Source organism: Pinus tabuliformis, chromosome 6 (genome assembly GCF_031772625.1).
Source record: "Pinus tabuliformis cultivar Carrire ecotype Pingquan chromosome 6, CPIR1, whole genome shotgun sequence".
Lineage (NCBI taxonomy): Eukaryota > Viridiplantae > Streptophyta > Pinopsida > Pinales > Pinaceae > Pinus > Pinus tabuliformis.
In genome coordinates, this window is record NC_142292.1 from 655,953,785 (window position 1) to 655,971,662 (window position 17,878).

The following is a 17,878-nucleotide window of genomic DNA, read 5'->3' on the forward strand; positions in this document are numbered from 1 at the left end:
GTTAGGGTGTGGATCTACATTGGTGCGATGGGTCAAAAATTCCAATATTTGGCTAAGTATGGAAGAGAATAAGGCTTCAGAGAGCACAAGTGAATAATTTAAAATGAAAAACTATCACACACATATATATGAATTTGACCATTCATAGGAATACGAAGAGTTGTGAAAGTTAAAGAGACACATGAAGAAAAACATGTAGAACTCAAATGACAAGAGATCCATTGCAAAACTCAAGCATGAGAGAATGAGGCTTCCCTAAGTTGGATGTGTTGCATAGTCATATTCCACAAGGATGGGAAGGTAGATCTATAGAGGAAAAAAGTGTGGATATAATTAAGTGCAAGAGAATGTGATAAGCCTCAAATACATGACTACAAATAAAAGTTGCAACTCCACTAGCCAATCAACTTGCACTAAGTTTCAAAAGTGTGCTAAGACTGAACAATGTAACTACAATTTTCTAATATAGATTATAAGGAGACATTTAATAGGTGAGGAAACTTATGAAGTTTCAGGAAATTCATCCCTTTGTGCAAGAAAAAAGCAAGCCTTTAACACCAACAATCTCCAAAATCATCTTCAAAACATGTGTTTCCATATGTCTTCCTAATGCATTATTACATTGCATCCTTGTAACCAAAGCTTTGGCCAAAAGAAAATACCTCATATGAACAATAAAACCATAAGATTTACAACTTGAATTTGAACTAAATTCATTCATAAAACTATTAAAGAGACCATTGAGATATTCTGCAAATACACATGACAAGGATATTTCAAATGGATTTCTTGAAACAATGATATGTAATGCAATACATGCATGTTGAGGGTTCAATAATGGATGCATAAAAGACCTTTCACCTCAAGCCAATTTAACCTTCAATCATATAGACTAACTTAATGATGGAACATGGCATTGATATGGAATGTAATCACCCAACATGACGTTGCAATTAATATGACTGAAAAGGCCATGAAATGTTCATGAATATTCAAACTTTGAAGATGAAAATTAGAGAAAGAGAACTAGAGTGAGATATGGCCAGTCAAAATATGTATGTGTATAGTTTAAATAGCATGTTGTGGAGAGTATCAAGCTTGAAACATGCATCATAAAAACAAAAAACTCATAAAACCTAATGCATCAATAAGATATAGATCCAAGATGAAACAAGGAAAATATGTACAATATGTATTGTGCAAGCATGATGAACCATGGGATTCGATGGTAGATAGGTCATTGAAAGGTTTGACCAATTGAAGACATAGACAAAGTCATTGAAAACTTGAAAAGAAGAGGGGGGCCAAAAATTTGATACTAGGCTAAAATTTTGTGTGTTGTCATTAGCAACTACAATAAATGGAAAACCATTAGTAGATTCCAGCATCTCTACGTCAGTCCCTTCAATAGACTGAGTCTTATTAATGACACAAGGGAGTATTGAAGATTATATTGTGGGTACGACTTGAGTTTCTTGCCCATTTATACATATTCCATTCATTTATCTCCATAGGTTTTGTTGGTCATTGATGTAATAGCCCCAAGTTAAAAGTTCATGTAATAAAAGTTAATAAAGGAAAAATAAGACCAAGGTCAAGGGACACTTATTCCAAGTTCATCACTTGGTGTGTTTATGGCTAAAGGGAAATTGGAAAATGCAATGGAAAAGGCATTGAAAAGGCAAAGAGACATTAATTGGAATTTATTTATGAAAATAATGGAAATTAGGAGAAAATGGAGGCGAAAGGTCACAAGTTGAATGTGAGGAGGAAATTAAAGGAAAATAATCGAAAATTGAAGAAATTAGAGGCATAATTAATAAAAAGACCTTAGAGCATCAATTGGTACCTTTTTTTCATTTCATTTTTGGAGTTAGTCTCAGAGAGGAGAAGAGCATCAAGAGGAGAAGGAAGGAAAGCAAACAAAGGAATGACAAGGAAGCAAGGATCAAGCAAGGAAAGGTTGGATCACACAGCTTTAGTAGGAATACTTGTATGTAGCAGATAACATGTCTAGTTTCCTAGTTGGGTTTGGCATGCATTGCATATGCATGTGTGTATTGTGGTTTCTTTGTTGTCAGTGGTATAGATTTTTTCGGGTTTTGACAATGGTTTCAGCCTTTCCTTGCCTTGTCATTTCCGGATAACCATGGTGTGATGGTATTCTTTCTCGGTTGAGATATGGACTATTGGAAGGTTTTGGATCTGGGTAAGGTGGTCTTAGGAAAATCCCAAGGGTTGGGGGTGGATATGGTTTTCTCCGGGAATCCCTCAACAGGTGGGTGGAGACAACAAAATTACTCAAGGGATGGAGAAGGAATTTTAAGGCATCCAAGCTCGGTTTGGTTTTATCATCTCAGGACTCGTATAGGTGAGATTATGGTATGGTGAGGGAGGATGTGGTTTAACCTATGGATTCCCTTGGTTGTTTATGGATGGTTTTATCCAATGAGATCCCACATTAATTCTTGGAATATGGAATGGGGATAATTGGTTGAAAGAAATATTTGGTTTAGCCCAATCTATGGTCGGATGGTGCGTGGAAGTCCCTCACTTGGTTGGCTTTTGTTTATGGTTAATAAGAGCTAATTTTCTCTTGTTTTGATGAGAAATTGTACTTGTTATTATTTGTCTTAAGTGGTTTTTCTATCATTGTTATGTATCTAGTTATATGCTAGTTATAAGCATCGTTAATTGATATATCTAAGTATGGATCTCATCATATTTCACTCAATGAATGTCTACTTAATGAATGTATGACCTAACTGGTGTTATGAGAACTATTGTGAGAATTCATAAACCCTTCTTGTTAAATCTCAGACAAGTTTTCAAATCCTTATGTTAATATATGCATTCATGACCTGTAGGTTGCATGTTCACCATGTGTTTGATCGAATGTTAGTCCCGGTTGGGAGGTGTCAAGTCAAGCCTTGGTTTAAGTTTTGTTTATAAGTTTTTTTTTATGTCATTTATCATTTCTGGAAGTTTCACTGGGTTCTGGGCAAAGGCCTGAGTCTCGACCCTGAAAAAATGGCTCAGAATTCAGGGTCGTTAGCATAGAAATGACTGGAAAAGTCCACAGTTGCATGGAGGTAGGTTTATCAGTGTGACTGGAGGGATACAATTGCTTACATTCCTTGGAAAGGGAGTGGATGAGGCACTAGGATAGTGAAAAAGAGAGTTATCTCAAGGTTTGACACCTGGAGGGGTTGGATTGCTCCTAGAGGTCCTGTACCACCTAAGGGAAGTCAGTAAGGTCTTAAGTCATCGACTCCATTTCCTTAAGGTGATATAGGAGGTTGAGTCTTATCATAGTGACCCTCATCTCATGTTTACCTAGGAAAACTGGTGAAATTGGGTAAATGTGGGAGGAGGTGGTTATAGGGTCGTATCAGAGCCAGGGTACGCTCTCTTTGAGGTAAATTCTAATGTTGTCATGATTATGGTTGTCATGCATGGGGTCATGGTGTACATTTGGTATGGTCATGCATGATGTTGTTATATTTATATGATTATAATTATACATGTATCACACTAATGTGGTCTGATCTTACAGATGAGATAAACCTCCCTTGAATATCAATAAGGTATGGTTTGTATTTTTGTATCTCTTTCATTTATCTGACATGGCCTACTTGCAGGAAGAAGAGAATAAGATATGATGAGAAAAATGGTAGACTACAGTTCTCGTGACTCTCCCTATACATCATTTTGGAATCAAGGAGGAGAGAATTCTCATGGTATAGCAGCCACATTGAGAAGTTTGAGGGAAGAGATCAAAAGTTGCAAAGAAGATAATGACAGGTTGGTTGAGGCTCAAGAAATACTTGCAAGGCCTCAGGAGAAGTCATTAGAGGTAAACGTAGCGATTCTTCTGAGCTTATCAGAGTTGTAGAGACAGGGATAGTTGAGGTTCAGTCAAGAGTAGGAAGAGAAAACTAATGGAGCCTCTGGTAGCAGGTCTCAATTCGGATACAAGTTGGATAAATGGGATATAGTTAGAGGTGGCAGATCAATGGATACACCTGACAGGAGAACTAGTATGTATGGGAACCATTCTAGTTCCTCATCTAGGAGATATCATCATGATCATCACCATCATCATCCTTATAGGAGGGGTGAGTACTTTCCTAAGGAATTTAAGAGAGTCAATCTTCCTACATTCGATGGAGAGATGAAGAATTCATAATATTCAAAGGCATGGTTGCTTGGGATGAATAAATTCTTCAGATTGCAAAGATATTTAGAGATCATGAAATCCAAGATATCCACCTATTGTCGTAAAGGGAAAGCAAATATTTGGTGGGAAGATGTGAAGAATGTCAAGAGAATTCAGGGAGAAGAGTTGATTTGGGATGAGTTTGAGAGACTCTTCAAGAAGAAGTAATTTTCTAAGAGGTACTGTGATGATACAGCTAAAGAATTTTATGAGTTGCAAATGGGTTCTATGACAGATGATGAGTACACTAGCAGGTTTCTGGAGCTGTTGAAGTAGGTTCCTTACCTCAAGGATGAGAAGGCTAAGATTCAAAGATTCATCAGTGGGCTTCTAGCGGGGTGTAGAGCCCTGATTGAGTTTGATGAGCCTAGATCATTGGAGAAATCCATCAGGAAGTTGAAGTGTTGTTATGAGCAGTCAAAGTGCAAAGCTCAGCCTAAGCGTGATTTGAGGGGAAATGATAAAGTTAAAGGAAAGTGGCCACCAAAGTGGGGAATACCTCAGGATGCAAGTGAGAAATAAAATGTGGTTCCTTACAAGAAGTTTAATGCAGTTGAGAAGGGACATGGGTCTCGGGCTAGAGAGCAGCGGACTATAGGTGATGGTAGGGTACTATTACAGTGTTCGATATGTGGTAAAGATCATCGCAAGAAATATTTTCCATTGTACCAAGGTGGTAGGCCTCATATATATAGTGCTAAGGAGGAATAGACAGTTGGAGATGTTAGGCATAACATTCCTCATATTTATGTAGTCATGGACAACAAGCAGGCAGATCAACAGACATCCATTATTGAAATGGAAGGTAAGCTATGTGGTCAAGTTGTTTCTATTTTGATTGATCCTAGATATAATTATAGTTATGTTAATCTTGAATTGGTGGATAAGTGTGGCTTGAGAAAATAAGTGCATTTAGATTCTTTGTTTGTGTAGTGTACTAAGAAGAGAGTTCATCATTGGGTAAGATCTTGTGCATTTGATCTAAACAATATGCCTACAACAACACATCTAAATGTACTACCACTCGGATCATATAGTATGCTTTTGGGTATGGATTGGTTGTACCTTCACAGGACCAAAGTAGATTTTTATGAAAAGGATATTGAGTGTCTGGATGAAAATGGGGAAAAGATAATTATGCAAGGAAAGAAGAAACCTACATTATTGAGGATGGTGACCACTATGCAAGCTAAGCCCAGTTGTAAGAAAGGATTTGTGATGTTTGCAATCCATGTCTCTAATGACAAGGGTAAGGATGTTGAGGATGCAAAAATATTCAAGAGGTACCTTGTATTACAATAGTTTCAAGATGTGTTTCCCCATAGCGAAGTGGACTTTTCTATTGATTTGGTACCAGGGACAGCCCCAGCATCAAAGGCACCTTACAGGATGAGCACACTAGAGTTAGTAGAGTTGAAGTTGCAGTTGAATAAAATGCTTGATAAGGGATAAATTAGGCCAAGTGTATCATCTTGGGGTGCACCAATATTGTTTGTGAAGAAAAAGGATGGTACTCTCATGTTGTGCTTTGATTTTAGGCAGTTGAACAAGGTGATGATTAAGAACAGGTACCCATTTCCAAGGATCGATGACTTGTTTGATTAATTGAAGGGAGCAACAATGTTCTTGAAGCTTTATCTGAGATTAGGATATCATCAGGTACACATCAAATAAGAGGAAATCTACAAGACTGATTTTAGGAACAAGTATCGGAATTATGATTTTGTTGTAGTTCCATTTGGTTTGATTAATAATCCAACTACTTTTATGTGCTTGATGAATAGTGTGTTCAGTCCTTATCTGGAAAAATAAAATATTGTATTCATTGATGACATCTTGATATATTCTAACAATGAGGAAGAGCATGTTGAGCATTTAGCATCATTGTTGAGATTTCTAAGAGAGCATCAATTGTATGTGAATATTAGCAAGTGCAGTTTATTTATACAAAGGTGCATTACTTGGGACATTTTGTTTCCAAGGAAGGCATTGCAATAGATCTAGAAAACATAAGACCTATCACGCAATGGGAAACTCCTAGAAATGTGGATGAGGTAAGATCATTCATGGGGTTAGCATGTTATTATAGGAGGTTCATCAGGAACCTCTATCAGATTTCCTATCCCATTACATCTTTGTAGAGAAAAGGAAAGAAATTTGAATGGACAGAGGAATGTGGAACCAAGTTTGAGCAGTTGAATTAGTTGTTGATAAATGCTCTAGTTCTTAAGATTGCACATTTAGATAAAGAGTTTGTGATGTGTATAGATGCTTGAAAAATAGGACTTCATGGAGTCTTGATGTAGGAGGGATAGGTGGTGTGCTTTAAGTCCAGGAAACTGAATGAGCACGAGCAGAACTATGTGACTCATGATCTTGAGTTGGCAATTATTATCCATGCATTGAAGATGTGGACACACTATATTCTTGACATGAGGCTTTTTTGTAGCGGCTACAACACCCTCAAAAATTTTGGCTTACATCCAAATTTCGAAGCCTTCCTTGGTTTTTCCTTTGATGGTTGCAAACACTCGAGCTCACCCCATAAGCTCTTGTGAAGTCTTTTCACCCTTTTTGTTGTTTGACCAGTGGTCATCTTTTGGAATATTGTTTTCTTTATCATGCTTGCGATCTTGTTATGGTGAGTTTGAAGTTTTGTCTTTGTGTGTTTTGGTTGTCTTCACTAAGTAAATATCCATCATAGTCACACACAAATTTGTAAGCACTATCATGCAAGTGTCATCATGGTCGTCCAAAGGTCTATCTCAAGTGTCGCGCTTGTTGCTTTTATCTCTAAGATGGTCTCACCGAGGACATGTTTTGTCTTGTTGTATTGGTAGTATGTGTTGTCTCATCGTCAAAGTATGCTAAGTGTATGATCATGATGTCAAGTTTGCACAAGTTCACTTTCTTTCAACACTTAGCCATTTTCCTGAAAATATATCTGACTGGACAACCCTCTTCCACCAAATCCCGATTGAGCTACACTACGTAATCTCAACCCTCCATGACCTTGCTCTGCTTCCCGAACTATGTAGTGCTTAAGGTTGTCCTCCAAGTCAGTTGTGATGCACAATTCTGGAGGTGAGCGGCATGTCTACCTCCCAGAACTGCGTAGAAACTGCCTCCATGTCCAAACTGAACTATGCATTTCTCAAGCACAGTCATTAAGCCTCCTTCTCATCTGTCAAAAAACTGCACTGCACCAAGATCGAGGTCTACACTGGTCTACAAACCTACATAGACATGTCATGTTGGTCATCTATTGCCTTGCTTTGCACTTCCTTCAGAAATTGCACTAACATGTCTAGCATTCGCTTTATTGCATGTCCTGCATTGTTCTCCAAAACTGCGCAATCATGCTCACCATGTCCCTTGCATCCCTATCATGAATTTCTCTTGAAAAATGTGCATAACCACCTAGTAGGTCCCCTATAGCCTTGTCTTTCCTTCCCTCCAAGAACTACACAGAAGTGCCCCTCAGGGCCCCACCTTGCAACTACCACTAGTGTCCTTCATTGCGCAACTCTAGCTCCCAATGGTCACTGCGTAGTTTTTCTTGACAGTGCAAGTTAACCTCCTGGAGTTCCTCATTCTAGCCTAAGATGTATTATGTGTTGTCTCAGTGAGTTGTCCTCCCTCCCTATCACCCGGAACATGATAATAATGCATCATGCTAGACTAGGAGGTTTTGGGTTTGATGGCATTCCGTCATGAGTGAATTCTAGGAAAAAGTACACAGATAGATCATAGCAAGATGACGAACGGGATGGATAAGGAGTGCACATGCTAGAAGACTTACTTGCAGCTAGATGGGCGTACCAAGCACGCCAAGCAACAAGCAAAAGGAACATATGCATTGAACCATCATGCAAGACCAAGACCATTTAAGACCCCGCAACATTATGTCACACGAAGGCGAAGACAAAGCACACCAAGAGTACATCCATCACTCAGTAGCGCAGCAACTTGACATGGACACCACAATCAGCTACTACATGTCAACAATGTCATGTCAAGTTGTGTCATGAGTTATCTTGGACACATCACCACTATGGGCCATATCCGTTGTAACTCAATGTAATGTAAAGTGAAGTCCAATGGACACACACAAGAAGTTGAACAGCCATGTGAGTTGAAACGTCATTGGAAGTTGAACAGTCATGAGGGTAGTCCAAGAGTCACAAGGGTCAAGCATCACCCTTGGCTATATATAGCCTTCCCATTGTATGAGAAATGACTTTCCACCTTGGATCCTCCCACATAGCCTTGAGAGTTTGTATTTTTCTCTTTGAGGAGCAAGGAGTGGCTCCAATGTCCCACTATTGGGACTAGTGATGTATGGTGTACAGATGTGTCTTGGGACTTTTGCTTAATTCAGAAGCCTATTAAGGCTAGCATGTTTTCACACATGTTTTGTAGATGTTTGTAAGACTACTCTTTAAACATTTGTAATGCATGTTTTCTTAACTTGTACTAAGATAGTTGAACTACTTTGGTTATTTTAGTACTCACATTGTTGAAGATGTGTTGTATTGCTTATCACTGTTGTCTCATCCTCGTCAACTACCGTGGGATACTAGACAGACCACCTTTGTATATTGGCTATCATCGCTACCACATCCTTGTGGACTACTCCGTGGGATACTCGACAAACCATATTTTTTTCTAGTTATAACGACTATTACATCTATGTGGACTAGTCCGTTGGGTGGTGTACGTGTTGTCCCCTTCACCTTGGTTTTAATGACTGCCGCATCCTTTGGGTGTTGGACATACCTTTCTAGTTCGTGTGTGTCTCTTCTTGGGTGGTACGACTACCTCTCATTTAGAGGCTCACTTTAGTCTCCCCCTTTGTAGTAAGAGAAGCTCAACACAGTTACATTACAAACTCACTAGGCACATGTACCTTGATGTTTGAAGATACCAGCGTAACACCCTCATGTGCTAACAACTAGAGCCAATGAATATCTCTAATTATATGGAAACCGATCCTGCATATCGGATGGGACTCCTACACCAAACGGTGTGAGGTCTAGTTGGGACTTCACATTGGGGAGATCCCCTTTGTTGGTGGGTCTAGTACCATCAATAGGTTCTTATTGTTGAGCGACCACAGTGGATTGAGGTACCTATTTTACCAACCGAATCTAAATTCCATGCAAGATAGATGGTTGGCCACCCTTAGTGAGTTTGACTTTGAGATCGAATACATCAAGGGTAAGGAGAATAGGGTTGCAGACACTCTCAATAGGAGAGTGCAGATGAACCACGTGGAAAGAGTGAGCTCTTAGAGGAGAGATTTACATGATCAGATCATAGAGGTAGGACAGCAATATGACAAGTACAAGGAACTTGGGAGCACGATATAATGGCAAGGTACAGGTGATGAGGATGTGGATTATCATCTCACAGCAGATGGTTTGGTGATATTTAGTGATGGGATTTATGTGTCGGATGAAAGTGGGCTCAAGAGGCTTATCTTGAGGGAGTTCCATGTCAAGCCTTATTCAGGACACCCAGGATACCAGAAGATGTTGAGATTAGTGAAGAAGTTCCACTACTGGCTGAATCTAAAGAAGGAAGTGGCAGAGTTTGTGGCTAGATATTTTGACTGTTAGCAGGTGAAAGAATAGTATAAGCATCCAAGTGGATTGCTTCAACCTATTCTGATTCAAGAATGGAAATTGGAGGTCATTTCCATGGATTTCATTACAGGTATTTCAAGGAAATCAAGGCAGCATGATTCTATCATGGTTATGGTGAATAAGTTGAGTATGGTAGATCACTTCATTCCAGTAAAGACTACTTATTCAGCTAGTGAGGCGGCACAGGTTTTCATTGGGGGAATCATGAGATTGCATGGTGTTCCAAAGAACATTGTGTTGGACAGGGATGTTAAGTTCACTTCCAAGTTTTGGAAGGAGTTGTTTGTAGGTTTGGGAACATGAGTGGCCTTCAGTACAACTTATCATCCATAGACAAATGGACAAACAAAGGGGGTCAAAAGGATTCTGGAGGATATGTTGAGGATGTATGTGATGCATCAGCAGAGGATATGGGAGGAGTACTTTCCATTGATAGAGTTTTCTTACAACAATGATTATTAGGAGTCATTGAGGATGCGTCTATTTGAGGCACTGTATGGTCAGATTTGTAATTAGCTGGAGTGATCTAGTGAATACGGTAGTGATAGGACTGGACATGTTATAATACATGGAATATGCAATGCAGGTTATAAAGAAGAATCTAAAGGTAGCACAAGATAGGCAGAAGAGTTATGCAGACCAACACAGGGTAGTTAATGAGTTTCATATTGGAGAGAATCTGTATTTTTTCATCAAGCCCAATAAGATCTCCTTGAGTATTGGATCATGTGCCAAGTTGGCAGCACAGTACTTTGGGCCTTTCAAGATCCTTCAGAGGATTGGACCAGTGGCCTACAGACTTGCACTACCTCCGATAGTGAAAGTCCATGATTTTCTCCATGTTTCATTGCTTAAAATATATGTAACAGATGTTTATCATGTTATTGATTGGTTTATATTGCAGGTGGAACAAGAAGGAGAATTACAGTTTGAACCTTAGTGCATATTGTAGTAGAAATAGCTCATGCTCTGGAACAAAGCATTCGAGAAAGTTAAAGTGCAGTGGAAGCACTTTGGGCCCGATGAAGCTACATGGGAGATGGTTGATCAAATTTAGGCTATGTATCCTTCATTGTTTGTCGATTGAGGCAACTCAGTTTTGGTATATGTACATATTCATGTATGGTTGTTATTGTAAGTACCACAATGATTTGTGTTATAAAGCTCCAATAAGCGGTATGGTTGTCATGTTTGTCATGATGGTTTTGATTTTTGAGTAGGTTGTTCATTGTAAAAACTACAACGAGTTGGGTTATAAAGCTCCATAGGCAGTATGTTTATCTTTTCATTGATTTTTCTAGTTGTAGGTGTCATAGAACACTAAGGATAGTGTTCCCCTAAGGGAGAGGGGTATGTAACAACCCCGGGTTAAAATTTCATGTAATAAAATTTATTAAAGGAAAAATAAGACCAAGGTCAAGGGACAATTATTCCAAGTTGAATGTTGGGAAAAACATTCTAGTGGGCATCACTTTGTGTGTTTATGGATGAAGCAAAATTAGCAAAGGATTTGAAAAGGAAAAGAGGCATTAATTGGAATTTTTTTAGGAAAATAATGGAAATTAGGAGAAAAGGAGGTGAAAGGTCACATGTTGCATGTGGGGAGGAAATTGAAGGAAAATAATGGGAAAATGAAGAAATTAGAGGCATCAATAATAAAAAGACATCAGAGCATCAGTAGGTATCTTTTTGTTAGTTCAGTTTTGGAGTTAGTCTCAGACAGGAGAAGAGCACCAAGAGGAGAAGGAAATCAAGCAAGCAAAGGAAGGACAAGCAAAGGAGGCAAGGATCAAGGAAAGGTTTGATCAGGAAGCTTCAGCAAGAACACTTGCAGGTAATAGATTGCATGTAGGGTTTCCTAACTAGTTTCTGCATGCATGGCATATGCATGTGGGTATGTTTATTTCTTTGTTGTCAGTGGCATGGACTTTGTCGGGTTTCAACAGTGGTTTCAACCTTTCCTTTCCATTTCTGGATAGCCATGATGTGATGGGATTCTTTCTTAGTTAAGCAATGGATTTCTAGATGGTTTTGGATCTAGGTGAGGTGATCTCAGGAAAGTCCCAAGGGTTTTTGGTGGAGATGGTTTTCTATGGGAAGCCCTCAATAGGTGGGTGGAGACAGGAAAATTCCTCAAGGGATGGTGAAGGAATTCTAAGGCATCCAAGCTCAGTTTGGTTTTTTGATCTCAGGATCGGTTTAGGTGAGATCATATGGTGAGGGTGGAAGTGGTTTAACCTCTAGATTCCCTTGGTTGTTTACAAATGGTTTAATCCCATAATATCCCACATTCATGCTTGAAATATGGCACGAGGGTGATTGGATGAAAGAAATATTTGGTTCAGCTCAATATATGGTCAGTTGGTAGGTGGAAGTCCCTAACTTGTTTGGATTTTGCATATGGTTAATAAGATCTAAGTTCCTCTTGTTTTGATGAGTAAATTTACTTGTCATTATGTGGCTTAAATGGTTGTTTTATCATTGTTATTTACCTAGTTATATGTTGGTTATAAGCATGGTTAATTAACAGATCTAAGTATGGCTCTTATCACATTTCACTCAATAAATGTTTAGTTAATGAATTTATGACCTAACTAGTTTTATGATAGCTATTGTGAGAAGGCATACACCCTCCTTCTTAAATCTTAGATACGTTTTCAGATCCTTATGTGCATATATGCATTCCTAACCTATAGGTTGCATGTTCACCATGTGTTTAACAGAATGTCAGTCCCGGTTGGGAGGGGTCAGGTCAAGTCTTGGATCAAGTTTTGGTTTATAAGCTTTTTTTAATGCCATTTATCATTTTTGGAAGTTTCACTGAGTTCTGAGCAGAGGCCTGAGTCCTAGCCTTGAAAAAAGTGGCTCAGAATTCAGGGTCACTGGCATAGAGCTAGCTGGAAAAGTCCATAGTCACATGGATGCAGGCTTATTAGTGTGACTGTAGGGCTAGATTCACTTGCGTGCCTTGGAAAGGGAGGAATTGAGGCACTAGGTCAATGAAAAAGAGAGTTATCTTAGGGGTTGGACACTTGGAGGAGTTGGGTTGCTCCTGGAGGTCCTGTAGCACATGATGGAAGTTAATAAGGTCTTAAGTTGTCGAATCCATTTCCTTAAGGTCATATAGGAGGTTGATTCTTATCATAATGATGATCAACTCATGTTTACCCTGGGAAAACTGGTGAAAGTGGGTAAATGTGGGAGGAGACAGTTACAATTGAACACCACATTAAGAGCTCACACATGTAACTCTTTGACAATGATACAAATATCATGATAGAGGGATTATTATACTCAGAATTTTAGAGTGAGTTTGTAGCGTTTCTCCACTACCATCAGGCTCGTTCAGTACCCTGACAAGGTTACTTGCTTCACCTCTTTGTGCAGGAAACATTTCTCTTCCTTTACCATTTATTTAATTTTCTCTTTCACATGCACTTTGGCACAATTTATTAAGTCATTCATTATGTGAAGTGGGAATAGGGATCCTAACTTATTTTATGGGCGAGAGGCGTTGTTTATTATTTGACAAAAAACGAAAGATACTTTAAGATAGGTGTGTCCTCATGCCATATTTCTACAACATGTCTCCAGTCGATAAGTGGATAATGAATACACAATATTAACTGTCAGAGCAAGATCGAAAACAAACTTTAGGTTAAATATATAGGCTTTATGAACTTACTATATTTCTCCACTAGTATCCAATAATATTTTCCTTGTTAGTAAACCAGACTCATGTTATAAATATAAGGGACAAGATTTCAATACTAGTACCTACAGGAGGATGCCTCTTGGAGTGACCAAAACAACCAAGCATAACCATGAATGGCATTTCCACATTAATGCCAAGGTAGGTGAGGAAGATGATGGAAGCTCTTAAGGGATCATGTATGCAAATCTTGCAAAGAACATGCATAGAATAAGGCTCTAATGAGAAGTGAGATGCACAATGCAAGGAAATGAATGTTGCATGAAAATGAAAGATGTCATGCACTATAATGATGCAATCAAATGAAGGGAAAATGTTGCCAAATGCAATAAGGAAACATTGTAATGTAATTCAACTAGAATATGTGCTACACTTGTGTAGACAATGCGAAAACACACAAATACTCTAATAAACAAATGAACTACATATAAAACCTAATATATATGAAGAAAATAGATCAGGATCATGTGAAATTTGATTTCCAGTGAAGCCATTTGAGTCACTCTTGACTGGGACAAAAATGTGCCAAAAAGGGTTGCTCTAACTAATCTGCAATTCTACCTTGATCGACATAATCATGGATATGAATACGCTGAAAGAGTCTTGCAAATGTACATTCGTCCATGTTTTCATTCTTAGAAAGCACAATATGAGGGTGAAACTTCTTATTATCAATAAAGCTATCTAAATAAGATTCCTCCAACTAATCAAAAATTCGATCATGATATTCAAAATGATTAGCTCAAAAACCGTGAAAAACTTGTAAATATGAGTATTAATTTAGCACAAGTAAGCTATGGACAGAATGTCGCAAGGAAAACTTAATATAATTTTATTCAGAGACCTTGTCAAGATCGTGAGAACCTAACATAACCATTAGTGAAAGCTAAAGTGCCTAAACTTTTTGACAAGTATCTGGACCTTTACATCAAAAATTGTCAAACTTTGTTGGTTTGCTGAAATCAATAGATGTAAGCAAAAAACTATCATCAAATATATTAGTGGGGTGATGATTAGTTGGATGACAATTGTTAAAGCCCATATGTTGATCAAATTGATCAATTAACACATAATATTCTCCCTTTTTCAAATCTAGAAACGATTTGATTTGAAAGATTTCACATACAATTTGGATGGTAAAATCATCCTTTTCACATGTTAATGATTGGAAATGAGTGGAAAGATAAGATAATAGTGCATCAATTTCTTCCTCGGAATGTAACAGATCATCAATGTTTACCTGGTTACAAACTATACTAGCAACATGCAAATATAGGGAATTCAAAATGGTTATCGATATATTAGGTCCGGAAAACCATTCAGGATACAAGGGATAATCAGAAAAAGTTGAGAAAAGATTAAAATATTATCCATTCATCAAATCAGACTTCATGTTCATATCATCTCAAGGATTTTTTCTGTCAGCATATAATTTTTCCCGACCATGTTTTGAATATCCACTGATGCTCAAGAAAATTCCTTGTTCCAAAATAAAAATAATTAGTTTCACAACATGTGCACGAAATATGAGAAGTTGACTATTCATAGAAGATTTTAATAGGATGGGATCTTCTAGCTAAAAAGCACTTCTATCTTTATGATCAACATGAAAAACCTTGAAACTATGGGCATATGTCAAATATATGTGTTCAAACCCGAAATTCAAAACAAGGTGATGAACGGTTGTTAGTAGGAATAGGAATTAACCAAACAAGAATCTCCTAACCGATAAGAAACTCTATCTTGAGAATTAAGAGAACTAACCTGGAAATTTTGAAAGTCTTTCAAGAACAAGCTTACATCAAGTGAGACAATGATGAGAAAATAACCTTGCGAGAAAATCCTAACCTGGCCTAGTTCAGGGAACCTATCAGGATTGCGAGAACCTGACATAACCGTCATCGAGGGATAAAATTCCTCAACTTCCTGACCAATCCCTCCACCTTCAAATGTTAGATGACAAAAATTTAAGGGATCCATCAAATCAACATTATTTACATCAACCAAATCCTTATTATATTTATAGATACTATTGAATTCATTGATTCGATAAGATGTTTGAACATTAACAAACAAATTACTCAAGTCATCAGATTCTTGTGTTTTTATATCTAAAGATGTATAGATCGGATAGATTTCATGAACAACATCAACTAAAGAGTTAACTCCCTCCAATGATGATAAAGGAAAGCTATAAAGAGGTTTCTCAATAATTACATTGTTTTCCTCTACCATAGATGAACCCTTATTGTCTTGTTTTGGCTGAAAATGTAGTTTTCCAGATTGACAATTTGGAGGATTTAGCTATTTTCAACATCAATTGATTCATTATACATGTCAGGAAACAAGGGGCGGTGACCTAAGGAAGATATTCTCGTAACAAATTCTTCTATGATCAAATTATATTCTAGATGTAAATTTTGTGAGTCCATATCTTCTTGAGCAGTCAAGGAATCAAAAGATACACAATGATATTCATCATCACATATATTAGTGAGGTCATCTTCAACATGATGATGGTTTCCTAAGATTTGTTTTCATTAAATTCTTTGATTTCACCCGATTGGTTATCGAGAACACTAGACTATGCATTGACCATCAACGTAGAAACATTAACCGAGGTGTTACCTTGAGAAGTTTAAGAAACGAAAGCATCGCCTTGACATAATGGATTTTGGAAGATGGAAGAGAGATAAGATGTGTCTTCATCCTTTTACTCCTCTATACGTGATATGTTATTACCTTGCACTTTATCACTATTTCTCCTAGCAGATTGAGAAAAAACAGAAACTGAAGCAATTGTTATTAAAACAAATTGATCGAGTGATTCAAGGCACAAGGAGTTATGAGGTGTGAGTGAAAAAGGATAAAAGGAGTTATGAGGTGTGAGTGAAAAAGGATAAAAGGAATCCCTTGAAGATACAATACTTGCAATCAAATCTGATTCAAGATTTATACCACTCCTAATGATGTCATTTCGAAAAATTGGCATATCAGTATTCACATTATGCTCCACTAAATTATTCAAACATTCAGAGTTATTATAGATAAGTTCTTAATCATTGAAAGCGGATGAAGGTGGGGGCATATGATGAAGAAATTCATGAGTGGATTCATGAATATTTTCAATGGAATAAAGTTGAGTCTCAATGATAGGGGAAGATGGTTCACCGATTTGATCTTTGAATTTTCCCTACCTCGAAGGAAGTTATAATGGATCGCACTACAAGGCAATCTTGTTCCCTCTTATCCAAGATCTCTTCATCTCATAAATTATTAATAATAGGAATTTCAATGGCGGCTCAAGGGACCAATTCACTTGGTAATGAAAAAGGAAGAGGATGGGAGATATTAGGGGTAGCAGATTCATCCTCCAAGGGTTGAGGCACCTTATGATTGAGAAAGGTTTGAAAAACAAAATTCAGGATAAGATCTGATTGATTTGGAATGTGAAGATTTTCAGAAACATTGAAGGACTAATTGTCAATATGGGATTTAGATTCAAATTGTTTCAGAAATATTTGAACCAATTGTCGAATTTTTTCATCTAATAAATCCCAATCCACATCTCTTTCAGAAAATTCATAGCAAATATGAATAATTTATCAGCAAAATATTCTAATGATTCATCTGGTTTCACCCTAATCTTAATGATCGTCTTATACAAAAATAATAATTGTACCTATCAAAAGCTTCACAAAGCTCCTTAATGAGCTACTTGAAAGAGTGGATAGAAGTGGCTGGTAATTTATTGCACTATTATTTAATGCAACCTTCAAGCATGAGGGTGAACAATCTGCAAGCGACATTTTCCCAATGTAGTTCATTAGAATGAAAAAACGTAAGAAAAAATAGTGTATTTTCTACTATATATGTTCCACCCTCGCCATTAAACTTATTCTCCAACAAGTGATGAATTATTTCTATAGGATTGTAAGATGTAATATTTTGGAGAAACATCCTAGGATTAATATTTGGGGATGGACCATTTAAGATGAAATATTGAAAACTAGACTCCACTGGCTCAACTTGTCATCTAGCCCTCCTTCTAGCACCAAAAATTTTTTACGACGTTGGATAATCCGCCAACACTACTAGGTTTCACAATGTTTGGGATAAAGCCCCATTCGAGATAACAGCTCGATTGCCATCATGTGTATGTTTTTCTATTGGATATCAAATGCAGAGAGTTGAATGTGAGACCAAATGTAATATGTTAGAAGAATGAGGATGAGATCATCTCTCCATTGATAGCTTATGAAACATGATATAAGAATACAACAAAAACATAATGAGCAA